General features: G+C 39.2%; 1 long non-coding RNA gene across 1 annotated transcript in view; it reads right to left on the bottom strand.

Annotated features, from left to right (window-relative positions):
- Positions 1 to 11177, bottom strand: part of LOC118766139 — a 12813-nt gene extending 1636 nt beyond the window's left edge. The window contains exons 1-2 of the long non-coding RNA XR_005002050.1: positions 10805 to 11177; positions 9841 to 9844 (exon numbers count right to left, since the gene is read on the bottom strand). This is a non-coding gene — a long non-coding RNA (uncharacterized LOC118766139). The remainder of the gene's footprint in view (positions 1 to 9840; positions 9845 to 10804) is intronic.
- Between the last annotated feature and the right edge of the window lie 417 nt (positions 11178 to 11594).

The following is an 11594-nucleotide window of genomic DNA, read 5'->3' as shown; positions in this document are numbered from 1 at the left end:
ATATGCGCATGAGTGACGAGGCCGGCTTCTACGCGTTCACAAGGTGCTCAAACATTACTGACTTGTGAAGTTATGTCGAACAGCTGCCACCATGTGTAGGTTGAATCCGGCTATCAACCGACTCCATCGCGAAGATCACCCCACCACTTTCCTTCGCTTGAGAAGGGCAAATCACGTCGGGGTCACCACTGTAAAGGGAACTGGTTGCTTCTTTACACTTTTGGGGTGCAACTTGGGTGCAACACAATTTCCTTTCTTTTTGTTTCTAGAAACCACCAGTCAGGAACGAAACGCAAGTTTAAAAATATATATAATTCTTTATTTTCTTGGTTCAACAATGAAACACGATGGTATGCTGGTATTCACCTAGTTCAACGCAACAAGGCTGAATTCAAGCGTTTGTAAGCTTTACAACAATTCAGCAGCAGTAGAACAGGTTAAATCCTAAGCGTCTGGGACAGGAGAATAGGCTGATCACAGGTTTCAAAATATACGTCCTTTCTCTTCTATCGCCGTGTCTCAAGTTCCCGATGCTATTAAGGAGCGCTATGGAATTTATTCTTCAGTCTCTAGCGCATGTGCATGAGGGAACTTCCTTATGCCTTTCCAGAAGGTTCCAGAAGATTCCAACCCCGCACACGCACACTGAAGAATGACGTTGCGTGTGCGCACACTGGAACATGACGTCACTACAAAGGTGACGTTCGGCACACGTACACTGAAGAATGACGTTGCGTGTGCGCACACTGGAATATGACGTCACTACAAACCTTTTCCTGCTTGGTAGCTCTGGTGAAATGGGTTGTGTGGCGGACGAAACTAAAAGGACTAAAGACAGACGACTTCCACTTCGGCCAGGCTCTCATCGATATTTAAAAATTCCATTTGAAAAGGAAGGTGACTACTGAGAGGAATGTCCTGCCTTTAGGCTGAAGAATACGGAGGATAGAGGAGCATTTATGGTACTCCTGCTGAGTAGGGTAATTCAGGGTCTATGCGTTTCCTTTATCGTCTTTGAAAGGCGCCTCCTCAACCATTGATGAATTTTGCTGTTCTTGTTATTTGTTATTTATTGTTTATTATTGTTTATACGTGTTTATATAAATTCCCATTGTCTCTGTCTTTGTATTGTCCTAAATGTATTCTTTGCGGCCCATGTGACCAAAAAAGGAAGAACTATTGTTGTCGTCGTCGTCATCGCCACAACCACGACCACGACCACCACCACGACCATCATCATCATCATCATCATCATCATTATTATTATCATTATCATTATTATTTTTTTTTTCTTCTTTCAAATTTGCTTCCATTTCTTGCCGAGTGTATTCCCGACTCCTCGGGCAAAGAAACTCATAGTATACATTGGTAGGCCATTAAACTAAACACAATAGTTCGTTCATTTTTTTTTAAGTTAAATTAAAATACATGGGTAGTAATAGTTCTCACATCGACAATGCTCTTCTCAATACGTGTGATGTACCAGTTAAGACAATCTTTTGCACTTCTTGCAGGGATGGTAAGCCAGGGATCATTCTCATATAATTTTCGGTTCCCTTCTTGATCATTCCTAGTGCTCCTACGATCACTGGTATTGTAACCGCCTTGAGATGCCACATTTTCTCAATTTCAATGAGTAGGTCTTTATATTTTCTGAGCTTGTCAAACTCTTTCGCCGAGATATTATATTCACAGGGGATGCTCATGTCGATCAATAAGCAAACTTTATTGTTTTGGTCTTTCACAACAATATCTGGTTTATTGGCTTTGATGGTTCGGTGTGTATGTACTGGAAAGTCCCACAGAATCGTTACATTTTCTCCTTCAGTTACAGCTTCAGGGTGGTGATTATGACACTTGTCGGCAGTTTTGATATTGTAATGCCGACTTATTAGCCAGTGTAGATATTGGCCAACTATGTCTTGTCTTAATTTATACTCCACTGGTGCTAAGACTTTACATCCAGAGATTAAGTGGTCCACTGTTTCAATCATGTCGTTGCAGAATCGGCATTTTGGGTCTGCTCCATTTTTCATCACATTGGCCTGGTAGTTCCGGGTTAATAGGCTTTGATCTTGAGCAGCCAGGATGAAACCTTCGCTCTCTGCTTTTAGCCCTGAGCTCTGTAGCCACTGATGGGTTTGCTTCTGGTCAACATCAGCTTGTTTGCTGCGGGCCGCTTATTTGCCGTGCAGAGGTTTCTCCTCCCACCTATCAGCCAATTGCTCGTGCGCTTTTTTCGTTGCCATTATTTTCACCTTCTTTGCAACAATAGTTGCCGTACTTCCCTCGGGTTGTTCAGTTTGGGTATCCTGCACGAGATCAATAGCAAATTTTTTGCTTTCCTTTATGATAGAATGAAGCTTCTTTCGTCTCTCGTGATTTTCCACGAGCTTTAGCATCCGGTCATTCGTTATTTCAAGATATTTGGCCAGTCCAATTGTGGTTGTTTTGTAAGCTAGTTCAAATTGGATCAGGCCTCGACCTCCTTGGGCTCTGGGAAGGTAAAGGCGATCTACGTCTGCCTTTGGGTGGTGCATCCTATTACAACTCAGCAGCTTGCGTATTTTCCTATCTATATTCTTTACTTCACTCATATTCCAGTTCAACACATTGTAGCTATAAGTAACAACTGGAACTGCTAAGGAATTTATAGCTAACACCTTGTTACGTGCATTTAGTTCAGATTTCAGGACTGCACGAACTCTCCTATAACATTCCTTCCTGATCTTCTCTTTCATGCTTGCATGCTGAATACCAGAGCCTTCATTTATCCCTAAATATTTGTATGTTTGTTCTTGCTCAAGCTCTCTTATGACTTTGTCAACATCTAACACGACTGAATTTGTGGTCTTCACTTTCCCTTTCTGGAAAGTGGCCTTGGTACACTTCTCAAGTCCAAACTCCATCCCGATGTCATCGCTGAATGCTTTCACAGTGCGCAATAGGCCTTCAAGTTCATTATTGTCTTTACCATAGAGTTTTAAGTCATCCATATAAAATAGATGGCTTATTTTTTTATTGGCAATTTTATACCCATACCCTGTTCTGTTTAATTCACTTGTAAGGGGTATTAGGGCTATGCAGAATATTAAAGGTGAAAGTGAGTCACCTTGAAAAATTCCACAGTTGATGTTTATATTTTCTGAGGCAAGTACTCCATTAGAGTGGTATAATTGGAGATTCGTATTCCACAACGACATATTGTGCTTCAGGAAGCTTGAAATCACAGGGGAAATTTTGAAGATGTCCAGCGATCTCAAGATCCATGGATGCGGTATACTGTCGAAGGCCTTTTTATAGTCAATCCATGCGGAGCTGAGATTTCTGCGCTTGTTGTGGCAGTTCTCAAGGATCATACGATTAATTATCAGTTGATCTTTGCATCCGTATGAGCCTCGGCGGAACCCTTTTTGTTCAATGGGGAAAATATCGTTCTTCTCCATGAATGCATATGTTTTCTCCGCCAGGATAGATGTTAGGATTTTATACGTGGTGGATAGACAAGTTATAGGCCGATAGTTTTTTTGGAAGGTTGGTTTCGTTATTCTTTGGGAGTAGGTAAGTAATACCACTTGCTAACCATTCAGGTGTTTTCTTTGGGTCTCTCATAATTCCATTGAGCAGCTGAACTAGCTTACCGTGTGCGCATGGGAGCGATGCGAGCCAGAAATTCAGCACCCTATCTTTACCGGGGGATTTCCAATTATGGGCCTTCGTGAGTACCTTTCTTAGGTCTGCTATTGTGATGTCTTCCCATGCTTGTTGTAAATTTTGGTAGGATCCTTCAGTTTGTATAATCCAGTCTGCATTTATGTTGTAGTCTTCTTGTCACTCCAAATCCTTTTCCAAAAGTTTTGAACTTCTTCCATGGGAGGGGGGTCTTTAACGGTTACTTTCTTCTTCCCTATTTCTCTGTAGAATTTTTTGGCATTGGATGTGAACAGCTTATTTTGCTTGTAAAACTTGTTTCTCTTCTCAAATCTTCGTATTCTTTGGGCTTTTGTTTGGACTTTTTGTTTCAGCGTTTCTTTTATTGATATCAGTTCTTCTCTTGGTGAGGATCCAAATTTTCTCTTCATCTTTCTTCCTGTTCTGGATCTTACATCATTTCCACATATTTGTTAATTTAATATTGATATTTCCCCTCTCATAAATTCAATCTCTTTTTCAATTTTACTTCTCCATGTTTGATTTCTTCCCAGGTTTGGTTTTCTTTGTTTTTTCGGGGGCATACAGCTGGTTTCAATTGCCCTTGCAGAAGCGTAAATAATTTCATTTAACTCAGTAAAATCAGGTTTTAATTCTTGTATTATTTCATTTGTTACATAGTTACCAATTTGGATTTGTTTTTTATTTTGGTTTGTATTTGAGAGTTTATGAAGTGGTTCTCTATCATTCATACTTGTATGTCTTACAACTTCAAGCGTATTCAGGATTTTCTGCCTCATTTCTGCCATAGACTCTCTGTGTTCTTCAGCAAATGCGAGATCTTCAGTTACTGTTGTTTTATCATTTTCCTGGCTATCTTTAACAGGTTCAATAGAATTTCTTGTATCTTCAGGCCTTTGCGTACTTTGGTCAGATGGCAGTCTTTCAATTAAGCCTCGTGGCGGGCTATACTGTTCATCTGATTCTTCATTTCTTTTGTGTCTTATATTTATGTCATTTTCCGTTGCGTGCTTGATCGCGCTTATTTCACTGTCTGTGAGTCTGTTATTTCTAAGGATATCCCTCCTCACATTTGCCAATTTGTTCTCGTCCAAATAGAGCCTACTGTCTTGATTCAGTGTTCTCCATATACTGTAAGAGTTTGCGGTGTGTCTCTCTTGAGATGGCCTACCTAATGCATAGTAATAAGCGTATATTACTTCTTTATCGCTTACATTTTTCTTTCTGTGGTGGTTGTGGTGGTGAACTTGGAGGGCTCGAGTTGGGGAATTTCCCGTTCAAGTGACCATCCATGTCCATATTCGGAGAAGAGTTTGTGCCAGTTGATGACTTTTCGATCCCAGGCTGGCTCTTCCCTGGGGGACGCGCTTCCAGATTAACCATAGGACAAGCGATTTGGTATACTGATTTAGTTTTCCTTTTAGTTTCCAAAAACATTTTGGTGCTACGATAATGTTATCATTTTTGAGCTTTGATTGGCTCGTGGGGAGACGGCCATCATTGCCGTTACAATTATAATCGTACCATTATAGCAGCCGTAGTCGGCTTATCATTGTTATTATCATCACCATTATTATCACTATTATCATTATCACCACTATTACTATCATCATTATCATCATCACCATCATCATCATCATCATCATCATCCTCTCATCATCATCATCATCATCATCATCATCATCATCATCATCATCATCAATGATATTGTTCTATGTGTAGTCACAGCAGTATCTTATTGTTATTTTTGTTTTTTATCATTATCACCATCACAGTAGTGTCTGTCTGTCTCGTTGGCTGGCTGGGTGGTTGGCTGGCTGGCTGTCTTCAACGCCAGAATTCTTGCCTGTCAAATAATACTTTCATATTTGGTTAACATCTAAAGAGCCGAGGTGAGGTTTGTGTTGGCTGAACTCTGTGAGTGTGTGTGTGTGTGTGTAGATAGATAGATAGATTATCAGCACTATTACTATCATTAGTATCATCATCACCATCAGTGATATTTTTTTCCTTTTTTTTTTTTAGGTGGGGTCCTATCAGTCAAAAAAAAGTTCAAATGTCTACTACTACTAGCCTTAAGAAAAATTAAGGAAGGGCTGTTCTGTATTGTTTGTGAATAGAGAAGTTGTGTTCGACCAGAGAGAATCTTAGCATCATTATTTTTTTTTCCATGTGCGTTTGTGTTATTGCAATAAAAAGTGTTTGTATATTTCGTGTAAGGTAATATTGTGGAGGTTGAAGTTGACTTTTCTAGAGATGTTTGTATGTCCAGTTAGAAGAACAGGTGTGTTTTGCAATAAAAAGTATATGTTTACATTTATATTTGAATATTCAGGGAGGAAGCAAAGAAAAGTCAGATTTTCATAGAAAGTTTTAAGGTTTTGTAAGTCCACAAAAAGAAAAGCGTGATGTTTTTAGAGAGAAGAAAAAAAAAGGGTGTTTACAGAGGCAGTTGTGGGTATTAAAGTTTTTAACGCTGATCGGATGTATGTTTGAAAGCTGTAGATATGTAAATTTGTATAAATACTCACAAGATATTGTAGATGTTCCAGTCTTTGAGAGTTATTTTTCCCCGTTGCTAAACTGGGTCATATTAGTGTTTCTATGGTTTCGGCTACTGAATTATCAGAGCAGTGAGGAATACGTCCAGCCACTGTCAAGGCTGGCGCTCCTCTCTTAGCATTATTATTATCATAATAATATATATATAATAATAATAATAATAATAATAATAATAATAATAATAATAATAATAATAATAATAATAATGATAATAATAAAAAAAAATCATTATTATTATTATTATTATTATTATTATTATTATTATTATATTATTATTATTATTATTATTATTATTATTATTATTGTTATTATTATTGAGTGGGAGATCAGTGCATGCCATCAAAGTGACACTGAGGTACAAATATACGAAGCCCAGTATACCCATGATGACTACCCGTCTGATAAGGGTACACCAGGCACATGCATCACAACCATATGTGCACGACATGGTGATCTCATATCAAGATAAACAACGCATGACCTTGCAGGTGGTTGGTAAGCAAGCTACTTACTACACAGCCACTCCTGCGCTTCATGATAACTCTTCACAATCAGGTAAGATCAAAAGCCATGAAAGTCACTGCCTGGTACTACATGGCGACGTGGCAGAATCATTAACGATCCGGACAAAATGCTTAGCGGTTTTTGTCCGTTTTTACAACTTGAGTTCAAATTCTGCCGAGGTCGACTTTGCCTTTCATCTTTTGGGGATGGGGATGGATGAAATAAAGTACCAGTAAAGTACCGATGTCGATGTAATCCATTTGCTTCCTCCCCAAAGTTAGAAAGAATTATTATTCTTAGTAGTAGTAGTAGTAGTAGTAGTAGTAGTAGTAGGTCAGGAAACGCTTATAAAGCCTTGTGTTGTTAATTTCTGTTGCTACTAGCCCTAGATCAGCTCTGCTTAGATAAAAAAATTTTAATCAGAGATTTTCCAGCCGTGACCATCTCCTCGAGTTTTTTTTTTGTAGGCATAATATGTCTATGACTACATTATTCAATATGGCCTATTACTTTTAATACGACGGAAATATGTGTAACGAGGGAGAATTTGTTATTTCTTGCAGGTGTGGCTGTGTGGTAAGTAGCTTGCTTACGAACCACATGGTTCCAGGTTCATTCCCACTGCGAGGTACCTTGGGTAAGTGTCTTCTACTATAGCCTCTGGTCGACCAAAGCGTTGTGAGTGGATTTGTTAGACGGAAACTGAAAGAAGCCCTCGTATGTATGTATGTATGTATGTATGTATGTATGTATGTATGTATGTATGTATGTATGTATGTATGTATGTATGTATGTATGTGTATATGTTTGTGTATCTTTGTTTGTCCCCCAACATCGCTTGACAATCGATGGTGGTGTGTTTACGTCCCCGTAAGCTAGCGGTTCGGCAAAAGTGACCGATAGAACAAGTATTAGGCTTACAAAGAATAAGTCCTGGGGTCGATTTGCTCGACTGAAGGCGGTGCTCCAGCATGGTGCAGTCAAATGACTGAAACAAGTAAAAGAGAGAGTAAAATGAGTAAAAGATCGAGATACCCTTTAAAAATAGGGGTTTTCTCCATAGTTCGAACCCCGTATCGTTATTAATTCACAGAAAAAAAAAGAGATCAACTTAATAAAAAACAAAATTCAAGGGAAATAACTTTTGTACTTTGGTATGTTGAGTTTTCTCCCTGAAAATTGAATGCCTTACGTAGTCTAATTTATATCCCCATACATACACTACCTAACACTCACACATACATATATACATTCACTCCCTCACACACACAGCATGAACTCACGTACGCATGCACATGTACATACGCACACCTACGTACGTACGCATGCGCACACCTGCGTTCGTACGCGCACACGTACAAGCGTGGTTGCGCATACTCTCGTGCACACACACACATGTATATATAAACGCAGCGATTTTAGGGGTCCGCGAAGGATGTCGCCAATTTTCAGATTTATAATGTTCAAAACCGTCGGTTTTCCGGTTTTAGCATGCACTACACAGGAACCCTAATTTACGTGTTAAAAACAACCCTTACAAATAGAATGCATTTGAGGCGACGCGCGCAGGGCGTACACGCAGGTACTTGAATACAGGCGTCTCTCTGCTACTTTATCGATCGGGTAGGGGTTATGAGTGCAGCAACTCTAAACAAGATTGAAAATTGGTGGTGTAACAACCTAGAATATACCCCTGTCCTGACTATACCGTCTCTAGACAACTAGGCCAGAATATACCCCTGCCCAGATTATACTCCATGCTTACGGACAAATAACACAGATGTACCTCACTTATAAAAGTTGCCTCAGAACTTATATAAATTTTGGTATCACTCAATGAAGAATTAAAAGTTACATGCAAATTTCGGTTTAAACATAGCAATTTAGAATTATCAAGTGCAAAATGCTTTAAAATGTACCAATATAAATCCAACAGGAATGGTCATATTTGCGCGAGTCTAGGCTATGAGTCACAGTACAGGTGCGCTGTATGCGAGAGTCGTTAATTTTTTTCCAATCTACCTATACATTGGGTTTATATTGGTACACTGAATATTTGCATTTGATAATTTTATATATGTTCTGAGGCAACTTTTATAAGTCAGGTACATCTGTGTCATTTGTCCGCAAGTAGTCTGGACAGGGGTATATTCTGGGCTGGCTGGCTGGAGGGGGTATAGTCTGGGCTGGCTGTCTGGAGGGTGTATAGTCTGGGCTAGCCCAGACTAGCCCCGGCCATAGTCTGGGCAGGGGTACATTCTTTGTTGTTTCAGCGGCAGTAACACCGGCTCATTGATGATATAGTCCGCAGGAGTGGTTTATGAAGTGGTTGCGATTTGTTTTCACCATCACCACCTATATTTTCAACATATTTGTCATCATAAGTTCATTTTTAATTTTACTTTTTATGTTTGCATCAATAAGTAGGGACCTAATAAGCCAATAAAAAGACAAGCTAGTAGCGCTGTCAGAATTAAGATGTTCGTTCTACATAAGGTACCTAACGACTTTTAGTTGAACTTTTTTTAATGTAACTACAAGGCGTTACAATGGTAAGAAACTTCACCCAAGTCCAACTGAATGACTAAAATTAGGATATTGAAGTAAAAGAAAATTATGAAAATGCATGAATAAGGACTTACAACACCCGAACCACTGCAAACGATATATTCCAGAAAGTGGATCAATTCTTTAACACGCATGGCATAAACTGGGAGCACGTTGTTGGCGTGTGCGCCGACAGTGTTCCATCAATGCTTGGTTGCCGCTATGGCTTTCAGGACAATGGTAAAGGAGAAGTCTCCTAACGCAATTGGTACGCATTGTACACTTCATCGCCAAGCATTGATGATTAAAACAATGCCCGACCATTTGAACAATGTTTTGAATGATGTGGCCAAAACGGTAAATTTGATCAAAGCTAATTCTCTAAACGCGCGTATTTTTGCTGACTTGTGCAAGGTCAATGTTTTAATTTTGTAACGCTTTTACTGTACTCGCATGTGAGGTGGTTGTCCAAGGGGAGAGTACGGAAAAGAGTCTTCGTTCTAAGAAAGGAGATACACGAATTTCGTCGTGGTGCTAAAAAAACTGCACAGATACTTCTCTAATACTCGGTTCCTTATATGTCTCTCCTTTTTGGTCGATATTTTTGAATCAGTTAATTATGTTAACTTAACTCTACAAGGAAAGAACATCACCGTTGTCCATTGTCATAAAAAATAAATGACTGCATTTAAAATGAAGCTCCATTCGTGGCATTCTAAATTGCAATGTGAAAATTTTGCACCATTTCCGAACCTCAAAACTTTCCTTGATGAAGATGGCCTTCAAGTTGATGCTGACATCCTCGATATAATGAAGCAGCCGGGGTCGATAAATTAAGTACCAGTTGCGTACTGGGGTCGGTCTAATCGACTGGTCCACTCCTCCAAAATTTCGGGCCTTGTGCCTAGAATAGAAAAGGATATAATGAAACTGTATATCTTAATTCTTCACGATTAAATTCAAAGATACTTCGCCGACCTACAAAACTGTGAAAAAGTTCATCATTTCATCACCAATTCCTTTGAAATCCCTGTTGTTGACCTTCCGTAAGAAGATTATGATGGAGGTGCAAAAAACGCCTTCCGTGACATGTGTTGCAGGGAATTCTGGATTGAAATGATGCAGTCCTATCCAGATGTCACCAAATTGGCCCTCACATTCATCGTTCCATCGCAACAAAGTACGAATGTGAGACGGCTTTTGCAACTTTACTCGCAATTAAAACAAAGGCTCACAATAAATTGGATGTTGCGCATGACATGAGGGTCGCATTATCAAAAACGTAATTTAATATTGAGGACATATTACAGACCAAACAAGTTCACTCTTCTCATTGAAATTTTTTATTTTATCAGTAAAATTTTATCTCATGAAAAATTATTTTATACAAGCTCATTTTGCTTTGTCCATCTCCGATTTTTTTAATTTTGGAGCTGGAGTGAGGGTCCACGAAGCCTCGAAGAAATGGGAGGGGCTCCGTAGGACGAAAATTTTGAAAAAGTTTGAGAACCAAGGTCACAGAGCATCCCTTGGATATTAAAATGGCTACGTATGATGTCCAGCAACGAGTAAAACTCATTGAGTTTTTCTATTCCAGTGAAAGATCAATTATTTAAACTCAGAGAAAATACCAGCAACCTTTTGCGGTTAGAGTATCTCCTAGCGATAACATGATTCAGAACCTAATCACCCAATTTGAAAGAACTGGATCAGTCGGCGATCTTCCAGGAAGAGGTCTTAAGCAAACTGCGCGCACTGACGTAGCGGTGGAAGCTGTATAGCAGAGTGTCCTTGAGGATCCATCAGCCTCTACCCGTCGTCCCTCTGCTCAACTAGGCATCGCCAGGACATTGCTTCAGAAGATTCTGAAACTAGATTTTAAAATGTTTCCATCCAAATAAAATAATGAAAAAAATAAAACCCCGCCTGTATATATTTGCACACAAATTTGTTTACACAAGCAAACTTTTATATGCATCCTCTCTCTCTCTCTCTCTCTCTCTCTCTCTCTCCTCTCTCTCTCTCACACACACACACACACACGTCGCGCGCGCACACGTCCCACCGCATTCACACACGTTCCAACACATACACACATATACATAAAACATACAAATATAATCTTTCGATTTTGAATTTGGTTTGCAAGATTCTTTATATGAGTTCGAGTGTTGAAGCATATTCTATTGTGTCATTTTCCTTTTGTGCCTTATAAGGTAACACACTCACCGGTAAAATTTCCACTTATTTCTTATTTTTATTTTCTTAAAATTTTCGTTGCGTCTTGCAAACTTTTCAATAGTCTTGAC

Source organism: Octopus sinensis, linkage group LG14, assembly GCF_006345805.1.
Source record: "Octopus sinensis linkage group LG14, ASM634580v1, whole genome shotgun sequence".
Lineage (NCBI taxonomy): Eukaryota > Metazoa > Mollusca > Cephalopoda > Octopoda > Octopodidae > Octopus > Octopus sinensis.
The sequence above is the reverse complement of the archived record's forward strand: the minus strand, read 5'-3'. Positions and strand labels throughout refer to the sequence as shown.